This window comes from Taeniopygia guttata, chromosome 3 (genome assembly GCF_048771995.1).
Source record: "Taeniopygia guttata chromosome 3, bTaeGut7.mat, whole genome shotgun sequence".
Lineage (NCBI taxonomy): Eukaryota > Metazoa > Chordata > Aves > Passeriformes > Estrildidae > Taeniopygia > Taeniopygia guttata.
In genome coordinates, this window is record NC_133027.1 from 33,118,877 (window position 1) to 33,135,176 (window position 16,300).

The window sequence follows — 16,300 nt, forward strand, 5'->3', positions numbered from 1 at the left end:
GTCTCAATGTCCTACCTCACATAACAGAACTTCAGTTTTTGTCGCTAAAAGTACTGTATTTTAGAGAGAGGTCTGATTGACAGTGCGCTGAGAGTAATGTCTCTCCTTTGTCCTTGAACAGACTCAAACTAAAATAGAGTAAAAAATTCTGCGCTCAAAGCATCTCAGTACCTGAACCTGGGAACCTCCAAGCCCACACATGAAGCTCTGCTACTTAAGCCAAGCAAGCAGCTATGCCAGATGGTAACTGGAATAAACTGCTCTTCTGTGGAGTACTCAGAACACAGGAATGAGATAGAGAGTTAGAGCCTCCTATCTTACAAGCATATTGCAAAGACAGGAGACTAACATACACAGTTTTTAAGGCCTCACTTGTTATACCTTTGCTGTTCTTCAGTTGTAGGATCAAGAGAAATGCAGAAGCATGTGAAGGCAGTTTACAGGGCTGCTGCATGCAGCAAACCACATGCTGAGGCACATGTATTACCTCACATGCCCAGGGCAGCCTCAGACCACAGCAGGAGCAGTGCTCCAATTGTTGCCATTGAATGGTTGGTCAACCTGTTCTTAAGTGCCACAGTGTGCAGACTAGAATATGTGATATTCCCTCCCTTTCCCTCAAAAACCTTCATAAATGGAAACAGTTACATAAAACAAAGAAAGGCCCCAGCAATTCTTTCAATCCATGGAAGTGCATCAGCTGTGAGAAGGAAATAACGCTTCAAAGACAGAGGACATCTGAGAAAATTATTCTTGATTTGTTTGGATCAATTCGGCCTTGAAGTGAAATTGCTCCTTATTCAACTGACAAGAAAACACTAAGGAGACTGCTGCAGTGTTTTTGTGCTCTTGGTGTCAGCTGACACTGTATGATTTTCAGAAATACTGGCAGCTGTTTTAACGGAAGAAGTGAACAAGTGAACTGAAATGACATCACAATTACAAATAAATCTAAGTGAAAATAGTGCCATTCTTTGCTATCTCACAGGCATTTAATTTCTGGAGGAAGAGGTAGTGTGCTTTTCTCTGTATGTTGAACAATGTATTCCTTGTATTGATTGAACAACTTGTACAGAATGCCATAGCTTTTTCTCAAGCTGATCTGGAAAGTGTTTGTCTTCCTAAATCTGTGTCTAGAAAGTTTTTTTTCTAAAATTCATTGAGATTTATAAAACATATTAGGTCTAGCATGAATACTTAAAAGAATATAGCTTTACGCAAGACAGAGTCCATTAGACATTTTGTATGTGCTTGTGTCATCCAGAACTTCAGGACTCTATCCACTTTAGAAGCTCTTGCATTTACCACTCTGGTATTAGTAGGAAGCAATGCTACAAACCAAGAACTAACAGCTAAACCACTTCTCCTTTGTCATGTTAATGTTTTGTTTTGTGCTGTTATTTTTTGTGTGGATTAGTTGTTTTCTGTGCTGTGTTAAAGTACTAACAGATTTCTTACCATATTCTTCTCTAAAATGTGTTCCTGGTATGTCGTAGATGCTGCTGGCTGTACATTGTATGTTGGCTCATGTGCGCTACTTCATGTGAAACTGCAGGTCAGTGCTTGTCTGTACAGACACCACAGAAACCTGTGAATCTGCAAGCCTTGTACTGAGGATGACAGTGTATTGTTCTGTGAATAAATTCAGGTGAAGAATCCTAACAGAGCTCATTGGCTGTACGATGATGAGCCAGTGAGTTTGGGGTAAGAACTTTCTGTTTAGATTTACACAGAGCAGGAGTGTTTTGAATCACAAAGACTATATCCTGAAATAATAAATATTCATAGGTATTTAATGAAAGACAACTGAAATAGCGGTGCACTGACTGTCTTAAATGTAGATCCAATGATACAGTTTGCCCAGGGTTCAGTTTTGGGGGCTGGGCTTGCTTAGAACAGGAGCTGGAATTGGTGATTTCCATCCATAGGTCTCTCCCAGCCTACAGATTCTATAACATAAATAACAGCAAGTAGATAGTTCAGTCACGAAACACTTACTAAAAACATGTTGTTCTTGCTGTAGTCATCTCTGCACTTCTGTGGGAGATAGGATTCCCTGGGTAACGGGAAGGCTGGTTACTCTAGAGCTGCCACATGGGCTGCATTATTGTCCTGTCTTGCAAGCTGCCCCTGAAAAGTCACTTGGGCATCTCTGTGTCATGTTCCAGACAAATACAAGGAGCCATTGTAAGCTTGGCATGGCATTCAAGCAAATGCACCGGGCTGGAATCTGGAGCAATGTGGGTGTGTGCCACAGCCTTAGCCACAGGGCTCTGCCCAGAACTGTCTGGATGTACTTGGTGCTCTGGTTTCAAGTCCATGCCAGCCTCGCAGAATGGAAACTGACTTTGCAGAGATGCTTATGGGCCTCCCTGCACACAATTTTCTCCAACAGATCTGGGGACAAGCGTGACTACAAATGCCAGTCTGTGCTGTGCAGAGCCAGCCTTGGCCTTCAAGGCTTATTGGCACAGGACCTGCTCTGGGCAAACATGGCAAGACTGTTCATCAGATGTAGCTGGCAGTGGAAGCAAGGTAGCTGTGTTCAGCACTGAGCAGGAGTCTGCAGAGAACCAGGCTGTGATGTGTGTGGCATAATGAGTCACTTATCATGAAATAACCTGCCCATGATAATTAGCTCACGATGATAAAAGCCTCAAAATGTAATGTTAGAGGCAAAAGGAGCCTGGGCTTACTGTTCATCCACAGTGCCCCCATGCTGGCTAGTCTGCCTCAAGCCTAGCTCCAGCTGACTTCAGCTTGGGCATGGGGCATGCAGAGGGCCTGCACTGCATTAAGCTGTGACCTCTGCAAACATCACAAACTGACTTGGAAAGGCAGAAATTTCCAAATATATGAATGAATTGAGGTAAGAGAGGTGGTACCTAGTTGAATTAAAATCTTGAATTACAAATATATGAGAATAAATTAGTTATACTTCTTAACAGAAAGAGTGATTGGGCATTGGAATGGGCTGCCCAGGGAGGTGGTGGAGTCACCATCCCTGGAGTGTTTAAGGAAGGACTGGTTGTGGTCCTCAGTGCCATGGTCTAGTTGATAAGGTGGTGTTGGGTCATAGGTGAGACTTGATGATCTCAGAGGTCTTTTCCAACCTAGTTAAATCTGTGATTTTGTGTAATTACAGTGAATACATTCCTAGTTAGACAACTGGCTTCAGGTTTAAAATTTGTCCTGCTCAACAGAGAAATTATTTTAAAACTAAGCATGCAATTCCAATTTCAACTTCAAATGAAACTTGACATAAATCACAAATTGATCACTTCTCTCTAATTAAGTTGTTCAAAATTTCCAATCACTGGACTGAACAAAAGCAAAGGGCTTGAATTAATGTGTCACATAATCACACAATTATATTAGCATATTTGCCACGAGAAGTAAATGCAAGATTTAAGATAATTAAGTGATAGGGGTTTTTTATTGATACTTTAAACTATGCTTGGAATCATTATAATTGCAACTGATCTACTCTGATCCCTTGCATACATGGATAGTAAAAAGTTTTTAATTTGCAGCTTCTGTAGATCTTTCAGGTTGCAACAAAGGTAGAATTTTAAAACATATAAAAGTTACTGTAAAAATCCCCAGAGCTCATGGAGGAGCTCAGAAATGAAAATGCAGTTACAGGCTCTAAAACTAACTTTGTGTTAGAAGATAATTTTGGTTTCAAAGTGCCAGCAGTCTTTTCAATTTGCATTTATTGGATTTCACTTTTGTTTGAATGCCTGTGTCTGAGGAGGCTAACTAACAAATCTTGTTTGCTTTTAGTAATTTTATTGCCAGATTGCCAGATGTTCAAGAATCAAAATTAATGAATATTCTGAAATGTGTCATAATGATATTAATCCTGAATAATCTGAACGTAATCAAATACAGAAAAAGTAATGATTTTATAAAACAAAATACCTTTAAAAGCATTTCTATGGCAGTAGTAATTTGAAGGAACATTTCTTCTATGATGTAGGGGAAATATAATAACATAAAATTAGGATATTCACATTCAAATGAGAAACATCTAGTAAAAACCAAAATCTTAAATAATAATACGTTTATGAAAAGTAATCAGTAATTTTGATCTGGATCTTAATCTCTGGAGATGTTAACCCTCATTTTCCTCCTCAAAAGTCAATTGACATGTAAATAAAGAGTGCAGTCTCTGTTGTATTGATTATTCTAATACTATTGTTAGGCATAATTTGGCTTTCTCTATAGAGAAAACTGTGTAAGAACTCATGGGTCCTGTATTTACTGACTTTATTCCAGACTGATAAAAGGAGTCAGAGTGACTCCACAAGGAGTTTTTGCAACTGTAAATATTTGCTGGGAGCTTGTTTGCTCCTGTTTTAAGCAGGCATTGTGAGGCAGACCTGACCCAAAGCTTCTCAGAAGTATGAGGAAACTTGAAATCTGATACCTCAAGGATGACAAGGATAAGGTTTTTTTCCTCATCATAAATGGCAGCAAAATCACCTGTTATGTTGCTGGCATGGTTTAGGGAAGCTGGGAAGGAAGAGCAGAGTCATCACCTGGGTAATGAGGAAAAATCTTTTTTGAAAACGTCTGCTATCAGAGGCAGCCACCTACCTTGTGTCTGTCTAAGGGAGGCCCTGTCTGTGTGACAGCTCTAAATGTTTATTTGAAACAGATTCCTTCAGACCAGTGCAATACAGATACGCACATACGTTAAAAAAAAAAAAAAAAAGAAAAAGTTGCAAGTAATTTAAGTAATTTGCTACATATTTTCTTTATGCTCTGTTCTGAAACAGAAAAGGAAAAATGCTGGACAATTTCAAGAATTATATTTAAAGTTATCAGTCATACTAACTGCACTTTTCTAGTGTGAGTGCCTAGACATATATTTCTGTGAAATACAATAGCCAGAGCTGTTCATCATTTGCAGTAATATTCTTCCATCATTCTGCAGAAAAAACCCCCAACAAACTAAAGGGAGGAGAATTTTTTTTCTTCTTTGAATTTGTAATTTTTCTTCTTCCTTTTATTCCTAATTTTTCCTCCATTATTTCCTAGGTGATAAATATATCAAAATATTTTAAAGAAAAAAAGATGGGAACTGATGCCTAGAATTTAATTTTCTGTTTTCTCTTGGATGTGGGACAGTAACAAGCAAGGAAGGTGGCAGCAAAAATATTTAGCAATCTCTTTTTTCCCTTTGCCAAAGTATTGCTCTTTCCCCTATTGATTTTCTGCCCCAGTCACTGCTGCTGACCTGATTTGCATGAAAAGAATTTTCTTGTTTAAATAAATACACCCAAAATGCACAATGTTAAAAATGATGGGGAAAAAAAAAAGTTGATATAAAGGGAAGAACTATACTTTTTATTTGTAGTATTTGAGCTTTGGATGAAAAAGATGAAAGGTTTGCTTTTTCCCTTCGCTTAGGGAAGCAACAGATGAAGCATACAAATTCATGTTAGTGAAAATAACACTGAGAAGTCTCAGACATTGTGCCTCTTCAGCTGCTCATTTCCCCAGCCTTGGGAACCCTTGGGAGAGGGCAATACAGAACATGCCCTCTACTAATAAGACTTTTCAAAGTACATCACTGAGTAAAAAAATTTTTCGGGCATCTTAGACCCAAAAAAATTACTGAGCTCATTCTTTTTCAAATCCAAAGAGATTAGATCCACTGAGATACAAAAATAAAAGTATAAGGGTCCTTAAAAACTTATGTAAGATAGTGTAGCTATTAGCCTACTAATCTACAATGTATACAGAAAGAAATCATAAACATTGTTGTGATGAACCTTAACTTTCTCCTGATTGAATTATGTATTTAACCTTAAAAGTTTTGAGTTACTCTGTAGCCTTTTATACTTCCTTTTCTTTCTTTTTGTTTTCCCCTTTTTGCTGATTTAATTCCTTGCTTGTAAATTTCCTTTTCTGAAGAGTTCATCCCTTCTCCCATTGCTCCATTGCTTTTTTGGTTTTGGTGCATTCATGCATGCTATTATCCTAGAGGCATTATCTGTTTTTGCAGAGTTGAGTGTATTTTACTGTTCTGCATTAAAAAAATACACTTTTAGAAACTTGCAGCATTTAGATCTTTGCATTTTCTCATTAGTTCAAAGTTACACTTATTTGTTGGTGTTAAGGTAGTTCATTTCATATTGTGTTGTCAATAAGCACAATACCTAGTGTGGGGTAGAAGCAATGCAAGAATATTAGGCAAATACTAGTGAAAATAAGACTGAAATCTGATTAAAACTGGCTATGCATGTCTTGCTCTTTTCATACAGAAGCTATGGAAGTGGCAAGTGCTGCACCTTCATTATCCTGCACATGTTTCTGCTCTTTTCACACCAAAATGGGTTTTGGGAACAGGGCTAAGGGAAAAGATAACTCTATGGTAATGCTGGAGTAGTGGATGAAAAAAAAAAAAATAAAAGAAGTTGAACAACTTATAATGAAGGGTAAGGGATGGAATAATTTTCCAATGTTAAACTTGAAAGTCATCAGAGAGTGTCCAATGCCAATAGAAAGCAGAATGAGGACTTCCATTCTGACAAACGCTTTTGAAATATAAAATTCTATACAAGATTTCCAGGATGTTATTTTTACTGACAGTAAGATAACTCCAGCTGAAGGTATGTGAGTGCAAACCAGTTTAGTGTTAGCAGAACTTGTAGCCATAGCTACAGCACTTACAGTGCATGAGACTTACTAAAAACAAATTAATCTAGAACAAAAGTGCTTTTGAAAAATACTACAGTTTGTTGTGGACTAAGGGGTAAACAGAATGCATTACCTGTAAGTTCACCATTTTATCACAGGCAGAACTTCACAGTTTGTGTTTGCAAACGCTTGGAGTTCTGATCATTCCATACACTTTCTGAATAGTTCAAATACCTCTACATTGGTGAGTACAGATTACTAAACTGAATCTTTAATATAACAATATAATTTTAAAAATAGAAACATGTAGTATTTATCAATAAAATTGTAATGAAATATGGGTTTTTTCTTAAAGAGATGCCTTCAAATAGGTCAGAACTAAACCATGAACTTTGAATCCAGAAATATAATGTACAGGTTTTAATGCATAGACTTATAATATATCAATGTCAAAGGATTTAATATATAGGCTTTAATACCAGAAGGATTTAGGAGATTGTGAGCAACATTAAAAATGAAGTACAATTAAATGGAATTTAAACTTCATCTATCTTGACATGGTGACTTTAAAAAGGGAAAAGGCAGATATTCTGCTGCTGATGCATAATGACCCTCAATTTAAAAATTTATGTACTATTTCTCATTTCACTGTCTCTAGCTTTATTTTATATCATTACCTCTAGTTATATTTTATGTCTTGATTCTGTCTTCCTGAGCAGGTGTAATTGCTCCCCTAAAACATTTGTATTGACCAAAGAGACCTTATCATCTAATGAATCAACAAAGCACTAGCCCAAATGCTTAATGTAAAGGATCTTGAAGTCATTGGCACTTTAATTAAATGAATGTTTAAGGGCTTCATTGAAGGTCTTGAATTGTTACAACTTATATATCTGATATACTTTTTGTTACTTGTCTGGACAGTGACCTGCTCATGTCACCAAAGGCATCAGTTAAGAGACAAAAGTTTTTTTGTGTCACCATTAAAAAGCAAACAAATTCTGTGGCTATATCCCATTTTGGATCTTTTTTTATTTGACAAAATTTACTGCTGGGCAGTACTGTATTTGATCAACTGATCGCTGTCCTTTTTCAGATCAGATTAATAAAGGCTAAGCTGAGTGTATTTTGTTGTGAGAGAACAGTTTCTGAGATCATGGTAACTTCCATTTTTGTTTTACTTCATGTACCTTTTAATAACAGAAAACCCTAACAGTATAGAGGGAACCCTGGTACTAAACCAAAACTTTTACTTTCAAATGGATTTTAGAGAGTGGAGAACAAATGTGAAAAGAGTTGAGCATGATCAAGAAATGTGAGTGCCTAAAAATTAGACATCCAGTGACATTTTAGAAGATGTAGGGTACCTATATTAAGCTGACAGTTGCTCTTAGCCCTACAGGAGATCCATGCCTTTCTTCTGTTGTAGATGGCATCCACATTTTACCTCCTGATATTGGATTGACTTGGCTTATATGCTTCTATAAAAATCTTGTATCAATAATTATTTGTCCTTCAAAACACCAAGTTTCTTCTATGAAAATATTTACAATAAGATGCCAGCCTTCATTTGAAACTCTCAAATTTGACATCTTTGACACATTTGTTCGTATGTAAATTTGGTTATAGAAAAGGTCCTTGTAGAGCCTTTATGCTGTTGGCAAAATAACAGCAGTCTTCAAAGCATTATTGGTGTATTAGAAAGATTAAAGCTGACATAAGAACCTGTTTAAGCAAAAGAAAAAAATTTGAATAAACCTTTTATAGACTAGAAGTTCTGTGACAACTATTGCTACTCAACTTGCACTTTGTTTTTACTTTTGCCATCTGTTATATTCAGATTGACCTTTAGCATCACTATTTGTTTAGATGTAGCAATTTCCAGTAGCTGTCCAGCCTTATGCTTACCCTTTTTCTCTCTTCTTGTGTTCTAAATTTTAGAAGAATTAATTACACATTGTTAGCCTTGATTGTATCCTCCTATCATTTCATAAATTGTTTCATTACATCAGTACCTAAGTCCAAGCATTGTGCCTGCTAATTATGAGCACCCTCCCCTCTTTTAACTTGGGAGGAATTCTGTGAGTAATGTGCAGTTGCAAATTTATGTACTTTGTGCTTTCTTTCATTCACTGCTTCTACTGGGTGTTTGTCAAATGCTCTCTTTTGGATACCATATTTTAGTCTGAGTGCTTCCATTTGGTCTGAGGAAGGAGTGTTTCAGAGCACAAAAATATCAGATGGAGAAAAGCCTGTTCTGATGTTTTTCAAGGAAGATTGCAGTTATTAACTATAAACTAAAGCTTCAACCAGGAACAAACAGTCACAGTTTAATTATTATGATTACTGCAGATCACAAGGATGTCTGTGTTTTCATGTGTCTGTGTTTCTGACAGAGAAGAATAAACTTGATTAAAAATTACAGATGCCTTGGATATCTAATATTCTGCTTTTCTTTGCCCTTTCTGTTCATTATCTGTCTGTTAGGATGTTTCAAGGAGCTGCCAGAGGATCCCCTTGATCCCCTGCTTGTGCCAGTTCAATGAATGGTTGGATGAATGGTTAATCACTGGGGGAATGACTGGCCACAAAACAGTAATCATATAACTAGTGCTGATGCGAACTTCCAGCGCAAAATCCACCATTATTTACAGATTAGCTCAATGCGACAGAGGGAATATGCATCTGCAAAACTATCCTTCAGTAAAGGGGTGAGTGATCCACTGAGAGCAGATTGTGAATATTCATAATTTGGGCAGGATGAACAGCACAGAAACTGCCAAATCATTTCGAGAGCCCAGAGAGCTTTTAGAAAAAAGTGAAGATTAGCTGCCCTCATCTCTATTGTTATGAGGTGACGAGCTGGAGACAAGAGGTTGTTTGTTCTCTTCACAGTCCCATGAAAGCACTATGTTCCAAGGAATCTGTTCCAAGGGAAGCTGAATTTTGTTTTTAACTTTTCATTGGATATTATCAGTTGCACCTCTTACGTTAGGGTGATTTTTTTTATTTTGTGATCCACATGCCTTCTTTCAGATTATCAGTATTTCTGTTTAAAATTAGGAAGAATAATTTCCAAATGTGGCCTCTATAATTGATCCCATGTGATCTCCTTAAGCCTGCATTCAGACAAAGCAAGATTTGTGGCAAGAAATTCACTGTTTCTGCATCATCTTCTTGGGTGATCATCATTCAGAGAAGAAACTGAGTCAAAACCAGGGGTTTTTGCAGATGGAGATGCATTTTTTGTCTGTCTCAATAGTGACATGCAAGAGTGGCATAATGCAACAGGGATATTGCAAACCTGGTACAGACTTGTTATGATATGTAGCTTATCTCCTCAGATGTGTACATTTTAAATAGCACTTAAATGTGCTACCTAATTGCTAAACATTTGTGTTTGCAAGGTCAGCATGCCCTGGGATCTCACTGGTCATCCCAAGCTCACAGAGCTTAACATGTATCAGCCTAAGCTGAGCACAGAAAGGCACACAGGGCAAAATAATATGCAATTTTTTCATGGAAAAGGACAATTTTTCTGTTTTTTCTGGGATTCTTGTCTTGTTACTATTACTTTGGCTGTGACTAAGCAATGCTGATCTTTTGTACAATATAGTTCTCTTAAACCTCTGTTGTGGTATAAGTGTGGGCACATAAAAACAACAACCAGAAGAAATTTTGTTTTGAGAAGTCTGTGGGTTATAAACATTAGAGCTGCCCCTGCTGCAAGCATTAACTATGTTAATGGCAAATTAATTTTAGAATGAAGGATGTAATTGTGCCAGGTAGAACAGGAGTAAGTAGAAGGAAAAAATAAAAATGTTGGAGAATTGAAGGAAGAGAAGATTGGGAAGAAGGTGAGTAAAGGAGCAAAGGATGTAACACAGGGATTCACAGTGAATTCTCCCTCTCTCAAAGAGGAAAAAGACAGTAGTCAGCAGGTCTCATTAAACGACCTTTAAATTAGATTTGAAAGGGGGAAGGGATAAAAAACCAAACTTGCTAGAGATAAGCCTGGGGTGCCACACCAATGTTTGAGGGACAGTGTTGGTGAGGCCCTTTGATCTGCTGTCTCAGTGGAGATAGGAAATGGAAATCCATGCATCAGCAAAGCTGCAAGAGTTATTTAAGAGTTAGAAGCCACAGATACACCTGAAAATGGTCACATTAGGAACTGTGTGGGCTTCTCCACCCAAAAAGGTAGTGGGATCAATCACCCAGCTGAAGTGCATCTAAGCCAATGCACGCAGCATGGGCAACAGACAAGACAAGTTGAAAGCCATGGCATAGCAGGAAAACTGTGACACAGCTGTCAGCATGGGAACACGGTGGGATGACTCACAAAACAGGAGTGCTGCCAGGGGTGGCTATAAACTCTTCAGAAAGCACAGGTGAGGAAGGAGACGTAGTGGGACAGCCCTGTGTGTTAGGGAGGGTCTGCACTGTCTGGAGTTTAATGATGGTGAAGATAGAACTGAGTGTTTATGGGTAAGAATCAGGGGGAAGGGTAACTAGGCAGATATTCTGGTAGGAGTTTGTTCTGACTACTCAATTAGGATGAATATTTTATAAGCAGCTGGGAGAAGTCTCACAACCCCTAATTCTTGTTCTTATGGGAAACTTCAACTTACCAGATGTCTGCTGGAAATACAAGGCAGCAGAGAGGCAAGAGTTCGGGAGGTTCCTGGAGTGTGTGGAGATAATTTCCTGTCACAGCTGGAAAAGAAGCCAACTGCTGGACCTGCTGCCTGTGAGCAGAGAAGGACTGGTGGGTGCTGTAATGGTTGTAGGCCTCTTAGTGGTCATAAAATGAGAATTTTCCATTCTCATATGGAGTGGGGATAGCAGAACAGACAGTTGCCTTGGACTTCTTGGGGGCAGGCTGGGCACCAGCTGTGGTTACTCCCTCACACAGCTCCCGAATAATCAGGCTAGCTCAGAGATCAGAGGCTGTGAGGGGAGGAATATCAGGAGATGGCAAAGATTCCCAAAAGAGGCTCTTACCCCGAGATAAGTTGGTTCAGCTCTCTTTATTCTGTGATGTCCTTGGGGAGAGCGGGGCAAAAGAGGACGAACAGGAGATGTCAGGGGTCTATATAGACTTTGGACAGGGTGGGCTTCCCTGGCTCTCCGCCAACCCCGTTGGGACAGAAAGGAGGGATCCAGGGTTATCTTGATCAGAGTCACAGGGTCCCGGGGAAGGGGAAACAGAGAGCCCTTGAGCTCACTGTAACAGTCTAGTTGACAGAGTCTTATCATGACAGAGGCCATTTACAAGGAGGTTCAGAAGGAGGATTTAAGGATTGCTGGACTGACCTGGATGCTGGGGAATGTCATGGAGAGGACCATCTTGAGTGCTATCACATGGCACATGCAGGACAACGAGGGGATCAGCTAGCATGGGTTTAGGAAAGGCAGGTCGTGCTTGACCAACCTGACTTCCTTCTATAACAAGGTCAAATCTCCTGCTATGCTCAGTCCCCTTATTTTCCAAATTACAGAAAAAGTGAGCCGCAAGGATCTATGGGACAAGGTACACCAGTGGTACACCTAGATGGATCACATTTACTTTTCATTTGAGCTTGGTGAAGGCAAAGCTTCTTCTAACAGCTCTCTCTGACTTAATATATAAATTATTAAGCAGCTGCTGGCATGATTTCCAAATGATTTTGGTCTGCCTTGCTTATTTAAAACACATTTTCTTCTTTTGAGCTATTCTGAAGATTCTCAGTTATGCTAACATTTCTGCACTTCTGAAGTCTCAGCTTAGTTTTATTTTCAGGCAGTTTGATTAGTCAGTCCTTTCAAGCTACTGATCAGTTTTTGTTTTACATCTAGTTGTTTCAGAAATCATAGCTTTTTTCTATATTGAAAATTAATTTTTCCTTGGTCCCACTGCTGTACTAATTTCATCTTATTGGAGGTAGAACTTGCCACCTTTACTGTGATTGCAAAGCTATATCTATTTACCACTTTTTACATGTGCCTATGGTTTCATTTAATTTCAGCAATGTTACACTTTGACTGGAGCAAGCTCAGGCTTCTCAGCTGTCCAGCTGTCCATGCTGCTCCCAGCCTGGCTGTACTACTTGTGCTCTTGTCTTGCCAGGGCCTGGTACCCATGGCTTGTTCAGATGCTGTGCTGAACTCGCTGGCTCTTGCTGAAAGGTGCAGGTGCAGTGTGGCCATAGGCAGGAGGGCAGTTTTGAGGGAATCTAATTTTGCATAAGTTGGTGCTTCACAGAAAAGGGAGAAAACCAGTTTCTGAGTACTCTCCTGGCACTTGGGGGTATCAGTGCTCATTTGAGGCCTGAAATGAATTGGCTGCACTTCGGCAAAAGCCATGGCAGATGGATCATGGCTGTGGGTGAGCTATACTTATTTACCATGGCATTTTTGTGCCATGAGGTTCTGGCAAAAATCACCAGAAGCGTCTTTCCATGCTGGCAGCAGCTGGTTGTGGGCATAAAACTGTGAGACATAAAAGCTGGCTGAGGTGCTCTGTACCAAAGATTGTGTCATACTCAGTGTTTCTTTTCCTTTGAACACACTAGAGCACAATTCCCTGAAACCTTTTGAACAGAAGTTAATTATAAGATATCTTTGTATAGGGAAGACTCCCAATGAATTCTGCTGGTGTATTCAGTCGAGGGGATAGATTTCCCTTTCCTTTCCTTGGAAAGTGAGGTGTCAGAAGTTTCCCACTCAGCTTGCTCAACTGCCTAACCTAAGTATGCTCACCATGACACCCAGACAACTTTTTCTCAGAATTCTTTCAGACCACATAAAACTCAGTAAGAAGTCCTCTACTGCTACATTTCTGCTGGTTTAATATTCTTAAAGTAGGATTTAGTTGATATTCTCTTCTAATGGATTGTGAAGAAGAGACCAGACCAAAAAAGATGCCTTCTTTTCTACAGACCAGAAAGGCCAAATATGCTGGGCCAGCTGCAGATGAGTTACACAGATGAGTTGCTGTCAGAGAATGAAATAGCTCATGCCTCAAACATTGATGTAAAGTCTTAAACTGTATAAAGAAGGCCGTCCCATCCTAAAGGATGCCTGACTGGAACTTTGGACTGAAAGTCAAACTACTGAGATTAGACAAATGGAAACCCATTCTTCAATCACGAGGCCTAGGAAAAAACATACAAAGTTGGGGGAAAGGAATGCATCTACATGAGAACCAAAGTCAGAAGCCATGCTGAGAGTCGCCTCTGGCTGCATTTGGGGTGGGAGAGACGACAGCCTGCAGAAGCCAGGTTTACACAGACTCCCCCCCCTCAGCTCCCTGAAACAAGGTCGGGGGAGAAGGTTTCAGGTGTAACCTCTGGTGAGAGGCAGTGATCACCCATCCTCCCTTACTCAGACTGGCCCAGCTGTGAACCCCCAACCCCACAGGACATTCATGTGAGAGGCAGCTGAGGTGATGTCGTAATTAATCAAAGGCCCCCCCAACAAAAAGCTCTCCAGAGGCCTTGCACCACAAGATTCCAGGTAGTGCAACAGATTCAGAGTCTGTTGCAAGAGACTGCCCTGCCCCTCCGGGGGACATCCCTGGACATTGTCACCTGGCCTAGAGTCTCACCAAATAATTTCTGACATAGTCTGGGAGTTATCACAGGTCAAGCAACATTTCCATTTGGTGCTTTAGATAATTTCATACTTTTGGAGAGTGAAACATCCAACTGTACAGACATGTGTCACTCTGGGCCACCATGTTTTAGGAGCCTGACTGTTGCCTAACTTAACTGGTGAAGAATGGTTTGGGTGAAACATCCAACTTACTAACTGTAACCTCTAGGTCCAAACAGGGTTGTTTTGGGACAAACGTGAAGCCAGAACAAATGAGAAATGTTCACACATTCTGAGGAACCTGTAATTTTGTGCCAAAGGCAATTCTGAACAAAAGCAAGAGGTAGACATTGTGAATCCACTAGCATGGAAATAAATACAAGACCTATAATAATTATTGTGGTTCTTGTTAAATGAGGTCCATTAATTCTTGGCTTCAAAAGTGATCCTTTCATGCACCACAGCTTAAACTCCTGAGACACCTTGGCCTGACTACAACTGTCCAAACTCTTGTATCTGCAACTCCAGTAACATGCAAATGTCTCAAAGGCCTTGGGTTGCACCAGCTTTCTGAGTGTCTTAGAATCCTAAATAAAATGTAACAAGATAACAATTAGCTCAACTGAACTGTGTCCTTCACTCCCACTACTCACGTGTGAACCTCTAAGAAACTCATTTGCAAATTCAGTCTTGGCAAACTTTTAGATACCCAAAATGCAATTCAGCTTTTAAAATAAAGGTAAAACTCCTTTTTTTTTCTAAATAGGCATTCACAAGTAAGTATTGCATATAATATTAATCTCTTGTTCCAGAAAGAATCAGAGTGCGTTGGTGCATTTGGCCTTTTATACTTCCCTTTGATTGGCTAAATATGCCGTTTTAGCCTACAGAATTCAGTAGGAATCTTGCTAGCTTCCAAAAAACTGGAAAACTGTGCTGCATGTTAATTTCCCTTGTGCAGATAAGAATGCACACCCTAATCTGGAATTTATATTTGTGAAATAAGAAAGCTGTATTCAGCAACAGAGATGAGGGACTTCAATGTGAAAATAAAGCCAGGTTTTACCAAGAGAAGCTAGAGCTTTTGATAAACTGTACAATTAGAAGAAACTGTGAATCTCATTATTAATGTAAATGCAAACGAGAGCTCTTTTTCCTTTTGCATCAAACCTCCACCCTCAATCTACAAAAGCATATACTTATTTTGAAAGGACTGCCATAGATTATTATTTAGAACCTTAGGTTATGAACTGGGGACAACAAAACTCACAGCAATGTCCTCAAGCATTGCATTAACCAATGAAAATGCTAGGTAATACACTATTATTTGGTAAATATACATTCTTACCACCACTGACTGGAAACCTGGGAAGGCAAGCAATTATCACTGTGTTGGCAGTTTGTGTTTGAAGTGTGTAATTATCTCTCCAACTCTCGACACAAATGTGTTTCACCCTATTTTAGAGGTGCTTAATGAACATTTATTGACATAAATGAAACTCAACAGCCATCAGAAAAATTTAGTAGAATTATTTGTTCCTGCTTTTAAATTCATAGAACCATAGAATGGTTTAGGTTGAAAAGGGACCTTAAGGATGATCTGCTTCCAACCCCTGTCCCATCCTGAACTTCAATCTAAACCAAAAGAAAAATACTTCAAATCTTTCTTTCATTAAGTGTTAAGTCCTCATAATCTTTCTGATATTTTCATGACATAAACACCAAACATATAAGCATGGACTAAATACAAGATGAACCCTGAGGGTTTGCAGTAGCCCACCAGACCCAGGCTAGCTCTGTGCACTCCAGTAGCCATGAGGGGAGTGGGGAATAGCAGGGGACTGGGGTTTGCCCACAGCTGAACCTGAAGAGCTGCAAGCTCTGTGGTGCACACTGTTACAGCCACAGCAGGGACCAGGCAGAGGAGGCTCTTTATCTTCACGTTCCACAGAGAATGTTCATTCCCAGCGAAAGGATAAGGCAGAACAGGACCAAGCATCTCAATACAAGGGGTTAAATACAGCTACAAACCAGGGGTGGACACAGAAAATCAAACAACAGGGGGATTTCAGAG